General features: G+C 45.9%; 1 protein-coding gene across 1 annotated transcript in view; it reads left to right on the forward strand.

Moving 5' to 3' along the window:
* Positions 1–10,280, forward strand: part of LOC308268414 (putative ATP-dependent RNA helicase TDRD12) — a gene marked incomplete at both ends in the record, with an annotated part of 178,135 nt that overhangs the window by 78,433 nt on the left and 89,422 nt on the right. The window lies entirely within an intron of this gene.

The raw sequence follows: 10,280 nt of genomic DNA on the forward strand, positions 1-10,280 counted from the left end.
GATTGGGGGGTGTTGCTCAGAGGTAGAGTGCTTGGAATGGAGGTAGAATACCCCTGGGTTCAATCCTCAGTTCCACAAAAAAATTTTTAAAAAGTCCTTTTTGGGCTGGGGATTTTGCCCAGTAGTAGATCCCTTGTCTAATATGTACAAGGCGGAAATAGGAGGATCACAGATTCAAAGTTGGCTTCAGCAGCGTTTTGAGGCTCTCAGCACCTTAGTGAGAACCTATTTCCAAATAAAATATAAAAAAAATAAGTAGGGAATTATAGTTCAGAGGTAGAAGGCTCCTGGTTTCCATGTCCAGTAACACACACACACACACACACACACACACACACACACACACACACACATCAGAGGGAAAGAAGAATATCTTTTTTTTTCATGTGTTTTATTTCTTTTTTTATTAATTTATTTTTAAATTGGTGCTTTGTAGTCATATATCAATCACATTGGAGTACAAGACTTGAGAGGATATACAAGCACACATCATCCAATTAGCCCTCCTCCAGCCCCCATCCCATTCCCTCCCCCTCCCTCCACCCCACTCTTCTTTGGTGATTTACTTTGATACATTTGTTTATGTACCTCCTGCGTTTTAAAGAGGCTCCATCCTCCAGTATTACATACCCTCTGATTGGTCACATTAGTTGCTTCACTATAGGGCCCTTTCTATAGCTCAACCTCTTTCTGTTGCCCTTTTCCTCCTAATTACTGCTGATTAAGAGAAGCGTCTGATTTATATTTTCTGCGATATTTCTCTGTGCATGCTGTGTTGCAAGTACCGATCCCACTCTTGATGGTCCCAGTAGTGGCCTGGCTACTCAGTGGACTGATCCAGACCTCGCTGGCTCAAGCAGTGGTCTTGCCTCATGGGAGGCCCCAGTTCTGGTCTCGCTGGCCCCTGCACCGGTCTAACCCCTAAGCTGGCTTTGGTCTAGGCCTTGGAGGCCGCAGGAGTGAACTTGCCTCACGCCAGGCTCCGATGATGGCCATTGGCCCCTGCACCGGCCTAACCCCTTGGCAGGATTCCAATCCCGGCCTCGGAGGCCCCAGCACCGGCCTAGCCTCACGGCAGGTTCCAATGCCTGCCTCGTTGGCCCCAGCACCGGCCTAACCCCTCGGCAGGTTCCGTTCCCAGCCTAGGAGGCCCCAGCACTGGCCATGTCTCACGGCAGGCTCCGATGCTGGCCTTGCCTCACGGCAGGCTCCGATGCTGGTCTCGCTGGCCCCAGCACCGGTCTAACCCTTTGGCAGGTAGTTATCCTGGCCTCGGAGGCCCCAGTACCGGCCTTGCCTCACGGCAGGCTCCGATGCCGGCCTCGCTGGCCCCAGCACTGGCCTAACCCCTCGGCAGGCTCTTATCCCGGCCTTGGAGGTCCCAGTACTGGCCTTGCCTCACGGCAGGCTCTGATGCCGGCCTCGCTGGCCCCAGCACCGGCCTAACCCCTCGGCAGGCTCTTATCCCGGCCTCGGAGGCCCCAGTACCGGCCTTGCCTTACAGCAGGCTCCAATGCCGGCCTCGCTGGCCCCAGCACTGGCCTAACCCCTCGGCCAGCTCCGATACTGGCCTTGGAGGTCCCAGCACCGGCCATGCCTCACGGCAGGCTCCGATGCCGGCCTCGCTGGCCCCAGCACCGGCCTAACCCCTCGGCAGGCTCTTATCCCGGCCTCGGAGGCCCCAGTACCGGCCTTGCCTTACAGCAGGCTCCAATGCCGGCCTCGCTGGCCCCAGCACCGGCCTAACCCCTCGGCCAGCTCCGATACTGGCCTCGGAGGTCCCAGCACCGGCCATGCCTCACGGCAGGCTGCGATGCCGGCCTCGCTGGCCCCAGCACTGGCCTAACCCCTCGGCAGGCTCTTATCTCGGCCTCGGAGGCCCCAGTACCGGCCTTGCCTTACAGCAGGCTCCGATGCTGGCCTCGCTGGCCCCAGCACTGGCCTAACCCCTCGGCCAGCTCCGATACTGGCCTCGGAGGTCCCAGCACCGGCCATGCCTCACGGCAGGCTGCGATGCCGGCCTCACTGGCTCCAGCACTGGCCTAACCCCTCAGCAGGCTCTTATCCTGGCCTCGGAGGCCCCAGTATCGGCCTTGCCTCACGGCAGGCTCCGATGCCGGCCTCGCTGGCCCCAGCACCGGCCTAACCCCTCAGCAGGTTCCGGACCCGACCTCGGAGGCCCCAGCACAAGCCTTGCCTCATGGCAGGCTCCAACGCCGGCCTCGATGGCCCCAGCATCGGTCTAACCCCTTGGCGGGTTCCAATCCCTGTCACGGAGGCCTCAGTAGTGGCCTTGCCTCACAGCAAGCTCCGATGTTGGCCACTGGTCCCGGCCCATGCCTAACCCCTCAGCAGGTTCCGATCACTGTCTCTGTGGTTATTATTTCAAAGGTTCCAGGTGTAATGTATCAGATCTCTGCCTCCCCTGAGTATTGGCCACTAGCATTGCCACTGCCTCCACCATTTCAAATCCTTCCCAGGCTCTTTTTCCACTCTGAATGTTGTCCAGTGTTCCTAAGCATGCGTGATGGTAGCATTCGACATTTGGTGTAATTTCTCCAAAAAAATAAAGTTGGTAGGATCCGGTTTCTGCTTCTCCTGAATACAAGTCTCCACCACCATCGCGGAGAACTCTTTCAACATTGCATTTCTCCTTGGTCTCCGCTAAACTCTCTCCTTACAGGTGATGTCTGAGATTCTTAACAATATAGAGAAATAGCAGTCCTCTTTCACGGCAAATTTTTCCATAAGTTCCAGTGCATTTAGATAAGTTTTGTCTGCATCTCCAGTGTCCTGGCATCCATAACAGCTTTCTTACCTCCTCTCCGATATTTTTCTTTTTCTTTTTCTGTTCCTTTTTTTTTTTTTTAATAAGAGAAGACAGTATATGTGGTTTGAGGAGGTAGTGGGATCAGGCACTCAGTAGCACTGTAACCCTGTTGGTTTCCCCATGGGTCCAGAGTGATCTGCCATATTCCGCCTGAGGCCCAGGGTCCCACGACCCGGGCCCTAGCTGGCGTGCTCCTCGTGACCCCTGCCCGGAACCCAGGGTACTGAACCCGGTTTCTCCAGGGGTCTGGCGTGTTACGCGCATTTTGGCCCGGGCCCAGAGTCCCGCGACCCGGGCCCCATCTGGCGTGCCCCACGCGCGACACCTGCCCAGAACCCAGTGTCTTACTGGGCCCGGTTTCTCCAGGGGTCTGGCGTGCTACGCGCAGTTGGGCCTGGGGCCCAGGGTCCCGCGACCCGGGCCCCAGCTGGTGTGCGCTGCGCGCGACCCCCGCCCAGAACCCAGCGTCTCACTGGGCCCGGTTTCTCCAGGGGTCTCAGAAGAATATCTTTAACAGTGTCAGAATATTTTGAGAGACTCTTTTACATTACATTTCACAGTGAACAGCAATGCAGAAAAGTCCTATAAAAGGAACAACTCAGGAGTAGGTGAAGGTAGAAGTTTCTTTGCTTAATAAATTCTATGGTGGAGGAGTTCCGGGAAGATGGCAACTGAGAAAAGCAGCATTTATGAGCCCTGCTAAAACTTGATCTCTATTGCTACAAAATCAGAGTTTTTCATACCCAGAAAACGCCATCAGCAGAGAAATAAAAAATGTAAACACAAGGGACAGAGAAAAAAAAAAGACTAGAAGAACAACCAGAGACCAGAAATCAAGTCCACAATGCAGCAGCGGGGCCTTGCCGGCACCATCTTCCCTCACAGCACCAGGATCCAGAAAGGAAAGGTAAACAAGGAGCTGAAGTGAGCAGCTGCGGATCATTCGACTGTAATTCAGCAGTTCTTTCAGCGCAAAGAACGTCTAAAACTCCCAGTGGCCAAGCTCATCACCCCTTCCAGGGACTTAGAACAGAGTTCAAACGAGGGGCGTGGCAGTGGCGCCATATTGCCAGCAGCGACAGCGAGTTCACCACACCCTTGACAGCTCCTGATTAACACGCACAATAACCCTGAGTGAAATTGCGGCTTGTAAAGGAGAAATCCCTGTACTGCATGCCATGGACTTTGATAATCTCCCTGGGTCTGAGATTTTGCAGTTCAACCGTGTGAAGGAGTAGCGATGGAAGAGATTACTACAGACTCAAGATACAGAGCACCCTAAGTGAAGTCATAGTGATCCAGGGAAGGCACAAACTTCTGAAATCATGAGAAAGAGAAACAACAATAGAGCAATCAATGCCCACAACCCCATATTATCAGAACCTGATAACACAGAAATTCAGAGATCTCCAGAAGATCAAATCAGGAATATAACTGTAAAAATAATACAGGACCTTTGAAAAGAATTTAGAGAGAGTCTAAAAGAAATGAAGGATGCAATCATTGAGGTAAAGGCCTCAATTCAAAGTATAAACAATCGATTAGACCACATGGAGAATAGAATCTCGCTCCTAGAAGAGGATCACTCCAAAAATGAACGCATAATTTATAACTTAGAAAAAAAAATAAGACAGCAGGAATCTGACATTGAAGAAATATAGGCCCATTTTAAAAGAGCTAACCTAAGAATAATCAGAATAGAGGAGGGAAAAGAAGATGAAACCAAAGGGATCAATAATATCTTCAAAGAAATAATAGCAGAAAATTTTCCAAACATAGAGCAAGAGGTCACTACACAGGTCCAGGAAATTTATAGAACTCCCTTTAGACAGGATCAGAGAAGAGGATCCCCACGCCACATAATTGTCAAAATGACCAATGTGGAAGCCAAGCAGAGAATCTTAAAGGCAACAAAAACAAAAGGCCAAGTGACATTCAGAGGCAAACCAATTCGAATCACTCCAGACTTCCCAAACCAAGTCATGAGAGCCAGAAGGGCTTGGAGTAACATGTTCCAAACACTGAAAGAAAACAACTTCCAGCCAAAAATTTCCTACCCAGCAAAACTTTCTATCAAATTAGATGGGGAAATAAGAAGCTTCCAGGACAAACAGAAACTGAAGGAATTGATGTCTTCAAAACCAGCGCTGGAGAAAATACTCAAGGAGATTAACTACAAAGAAGAAATAGGTAACACACACCAGAACCAGAGTAACAAGATTTTCCATCCAGCAGACAACTAAGCAAAGAAGAATATACTCATGTGTTTATTGGTTAAAATATTTGGAGATTCATTGTTTATTTAGTCTTTTACCTATTTCTAAATTGTATTGTTAGTTTTTATTGTTGCTACTTTTTAGGATTTTTATTTGGAATATTAATATACCTTCAGATATAGCATTTGGAAATATTTTACCCCATTCTATCAGTAACTTTTAACTCCGTTTACATTGTCTTTGGATGTACAATTTTTTTATTTGTTAGGAAGTTTATTTGTTTATTCTGTTGTTGCCTATGCCTTTAAAATCATATCCAAGAAATCACTGCCAGTTTCAGTGTTGTGAAGTGTTATGACCCAGGTTTTCTTCTAAAGGTTTATAGTCTTAAGATTTACATTTAGGTCTTTTATCTATTTTGAGTTAATATTTGTATATGGTGTTAGGTAAGGGTCCAACTTTATTCCTTTTCATGTAATTATTATTTTTCAACAATATTTAGTGAAAGGATCATTATTTCCTTCACGAAATGTTCTTGGAAACCTTGTCAAAAATAACTTGACCATATATGGAAGAATTTATTTCTAGGCTTTTTATTTTATTCCACTGGTGTATATATCTGCCTTTATAGCAGTACTACACTGTTTCAATAATGTAGCTTTATAAGGTTTGAAACCAGAAAATGTACATCTTCTAGCTTTGTTCTTTTTCGAGACTGTTTCGTGTATTTAGAGTTCATATTTCATGTTAGGATAGATTTTTTTCTGGAAAAAATGTATGATAGTTTCACCTTAAAAAAAAAAAGAAAAAAATCCTCTGGTAAGAAAGAAAGCAAAAAGAAATATTGAAATGTTATCTCTATGTGATCAAAAGTTTGATATCAAACAAATGAATTTGTTATGTGAGATTATCATTGTTAATTTTGGATAAATTGCTATAAAATTAGATGTCAACCACTAAGCCAAGCATGGGAAGGAGGGAGGGGGAGGGAATGGCGTGGATAGGGGCTAATGGGCGATATGTACACATATGTCTACACATGTTTTTTTTATCCCATTATGATGTATGAATACAGTACACCAATAAAAAATAAAAATAAATTAAAAAAAGAAATTCTATGGTGCTTTCCTTTTGGTATTGGCCATTGAATCCAGGGCCTCATTCATGGTAAATGGGAATCACCGGGTTGCTCAGACTCTCGGACCTGCTATGGGAAAATCCTATTCTCTGGGTAAGAATACTTGCAAATTAACAAATGACACTCAAGGCCAATTCTCTCTCTCCCTTCTCTCTCCCCTCTATTTCTATGTCTCTTCCTCCAACACCTCTTCCTCTATGATCATCATCTCCTCTTCCTCCTTCTCCCTCCCCTCCTCCTGCTCTACCTCCTTCTTTTTCTTCTTGTCTTTTTTGTGGCATTGCAGCCAGGGCCCATGGGTCTCCTACTACTCAGGTAAACTCCAGCCCTATTGCATGTTTTATTTTGAAATAGGATCTGAGGAAGTTCCTCAGTGTCTACAAAGTTTCAGAGGCTGATGACAAACCTACAAACATCCTGCTTCTGCCTCCCAAACACTGAGATTACAGGTTTGGGCCACTATGCCTGGCTTCCCTGGGAATTACTCTTGGAATAGCTCTTTGTTTTGTGAAGCTTAAATCTATTTTGCATGTAAATAGAACTTCCTATTCTCTACATTTATCTATGTATGTATGTATGTATGTATGTATGTATGTATGTAGTTCTGGGGATGGAATCCAGGGGCATTCTACCTTCCAGCTACACTCCCAGCCCTATTATTTACTCTTTATTTTGAAACAGGATCTCACTGAGTTGAAAGGAGCCTAAGTAGCTGAGGCTGTTTTCAAACCACAACCCTCCTGTCTCAGCCTCCCAAATGCTGGGATTCAAGCATGTGCCAACACGCCAAGCTTCTATTCTCTACTTTCAGAAAGGTAAATATTTTAATATATTTTACACTTTTGATTCTTTAGTACAGAATGTTCAATACATGAACAAAGAAAGTGTCTCTGTCAGAGTGTCATGTGAAAAGTCTCCTGGCAAAGAATGTAAATATACCTTGAGTGATTGGTTACACAGCCTGACCATAGGGTCTGCTGACTTGGCCAGGTTTCATGACAACACCTGCCTCCTGCTTCTGTGGGAAAGAATATAGAAGACCTGAGCCCATAGGGGACCTCCTCTAACTGTCCTCAGTAATGTCTATGACTCAGCACTAGGAGCCAGGAAGCAGGAGTGTAACACCTTTCCTCTGAAAGTGTGAAAGTCTCTTGACAGCCTATTTTTGCATTTAGGCACTCAGGCCTCCTCTGGGGAACATCCAGACTATTATTACCTCTTCCCCTGGCCTTCACAAGGGAGCAAGCTTTCCCACTTTGTGCCCTCGGGACTTTCCCAGCAGCAGTAACTTCCCATGTGCTGTTGGAGGTCAGGCAAGGACCTCTCAAATCCCCTGCCTTCATCCTTAGTGAGTGGGATCGAGGAAGAGGAAAATAAAGAACTGCACATCAAAGATGCCTTCCCTTTCACTCCATGAAGAAGGTTCATCAGGTGTGCTTGAGAGTTGGAGGTGAGGGGTGAGATGGGGTTCAGAGGGAAAATTTATGTAAAAGTTGTTCTCACCTTGCTCTGTGCCCTCCTGCGGGTTGGGCCCTACCTTCCCGCTCCTGTTCATCGTCCACTGCCCATAGGGTGCAGCTCATGACTTGAGGTGCTGCTGGACCCTCTGGCCTCCAGGTGACTGGTTTCTGGTCATCTGTCTCAGTGCTACTGCAGTAGACGTCGGCCTCATTGGCTTTCCCTTGGCCTCTGTTCAGTCTTTACGCTGTTGCTCCTGTTCTCTCCTGTTTCTAGGAGGGCTTCAAGAGCATTTTTCTTACCAGCAGCTTCTGCTTGGACGGCAATGAGAAGAGAACTTGGTTCTTGTATTCAGAGGAAGTGCAATACTCCAGGGATAAAGTATTTTTAGGCAGATACTGGCCCACGCCATAGAGTGGCCAATGGTAGGAACCCTCCTGTCCCTGCCTGCCCTCTCTGTAATAGAATACATACCATCACTCCTGCTCCCCTTCAATTAGTATAGTCAACACCCTGTCATTCTTGTGTGTGTCTGACTGAGTGTTTGGTATGAAGAAAAGGGCTTTTCAAACTATCTGGCTTTCTTGGCTTTTCCTCCCAAACTTCATTCCTGCCATTGATGCCAGGGGCCACTGCCTTGCCTTGTGGCATGCTGGGAGCACTAGGAGGTGATGTCAATCTACCCTTGTCCTTTGCTTTGGAGAGTCCTACTGTTCCCTAAGTAATCCATCCTCTACTCATAGCTGATTAATGATCGACAAACACTTGTGCATTCCTCATACTTTATGGTTGATGCTATTAAAAAACTGCATTTCACCATTGCTAAACAGCCATCAGGAACAAATCTTTAACCAATCACTGATATAAAAGCAGTTCTCTTACTAATGACCCAGATAGGGTCTAAAATAGTGCACTGGACATATTAAGGACTCCGAAGTCATCACGATACTGTGATAACCTTTGCCTTTTCAAATGTCAAGTTGGAATAGGAAAGTCTTTGACAGTGTCCCAATATGTTAAGAGACTATTTTCCATTCCATTTCAGAGGCAACAGCAATACAGAAAAGTCCTCTAAAAGGAACAATTCACGAGCAGGTAAAGGTTAAGAGCCTCTTTTATTTATTTATTTATTTATTTATTTATTTATTTATTTATTTTGGTGGTACTGGGGGTGGAACCCAGAGGCTTTCTACCTCCAGGCTATACTCCCAGACCTATTTTCTATTTTATTTGGAAACAGGGTCTCACTAAGTTGCTGAGAGCCTCACTAAGAAGCTGAGGCTGGCTTCGAACTTGTGCAATCCTCCTGTCTCAGCCTCCCAAGCGCGGGGATTATAAGCGTGCACCACCACACCTGGCTAAGAGCCTCTTTTAAAAGGTCTTATAGAATCATCAGTAAAAATGAGGTAAAGTGCATATCACACTTTTACAGGAGATGAATGAAGGAACTAACAAAGAAATGTGATTTTCTTTTCCTTTAAAATATCTTCTAGCCGGGTGTGGTGGCACACGCTTGTAATCCCAGCATTCAGGAGGCTGAGACCGAAGGATCGCGGTTCGCAGACAGCCTCAGCTACTTAGTGAGGTCCTCTGCAACTTAGTGGGACCCGGTTTCAAAATAAAAAATAAAATATAGGGCAAGGGCTATAGCTCGGAGGTAAAATGCCCCTGGGTTCCATCCCCAGACCTGAAAAAAAAAAAAAAAAAAAAAAAAAAAAATATATATATATATATATATATATATATATATATATATCTTCTAATATATTCTTACTCCCTAAATTTGCCTCATCAAAAAGATCATCCTTCTAAAAAGTGGCTTAGTTTTGCATATAAGAAGTCCCACTGTGTCTCCTTTTGGTGTTTGGCCATGGAATCCAGGGCCTCATTCACGGTAAATATGGATTTTTTACCACTGAGCTGTAGAGACCCTCAGATCTGCTCTAAGAACATCATCACTCTGTGGATAAAGAATGCTTGTGGTTTCACAAATGACACTCAAGGTCATTTCTTTCTCTCTCTATCACTCTCTTCTTCTAATCCTTTTTTTGTGGCACCAGAGTCTCGGTTCATGCATATACAAGCACTCAGGTAGAACCCAGCCCCACTGCAATTCTTCTTCTTCTTTTATTTTATTTTTTGCTGTACTAGGGATGGAACCAAAGGGCCTTGTACCTCCGAGCCACACCCCCAGCCCTATTCTTTAGTCTTTTTACTCTTTTCAAACAGGGTCTGACTGAGTTTTGAAGCGCCTCACTAAGTAGCTGAGGCTGTCTGCAAACTGAGATCCTCCAGTCTCAGCCTCCCAAATGCTGGGATTACAAGTGTGCACCAACACACCTGGCTCTGTGGTTTTAATGTTGGATTTCAGTCTCCTGAAGTTTCTTAGAACCTGGTAAGCTATGGAGACTTTCGATGAATCTGCAGTTATCCTGTCTCAGTCTTTCCAGTTCTGGGGTTAAGGGCTGGGCGACCATGCCTGGCTTGCCTGTGAATTACTTTGTAATTCTTAGAAAATACCCCCATTTGTAAAGGTTCGGTCATTTTGCCATCCTATTGACTTGTCTGCAAAAGGAACTTACCATTCTCTACTTTTAAGATGGAATACATTTTACATATATTGTACACTCGTGACTGG

This window comes from Muscardinus avellanarius (assembly GCF_963383645.1).
Source record: "Muscardinus avellanarius genome assembly, chromosome: 10".
In the NCBI taxonomy this organism is placed as follows: domain Eukaryota; kingdom Metazoa; phylum Chordata; class Mammalia; order Rodentia; family Gliridae; genus Muscardinus; species Muscardinus avellanarius.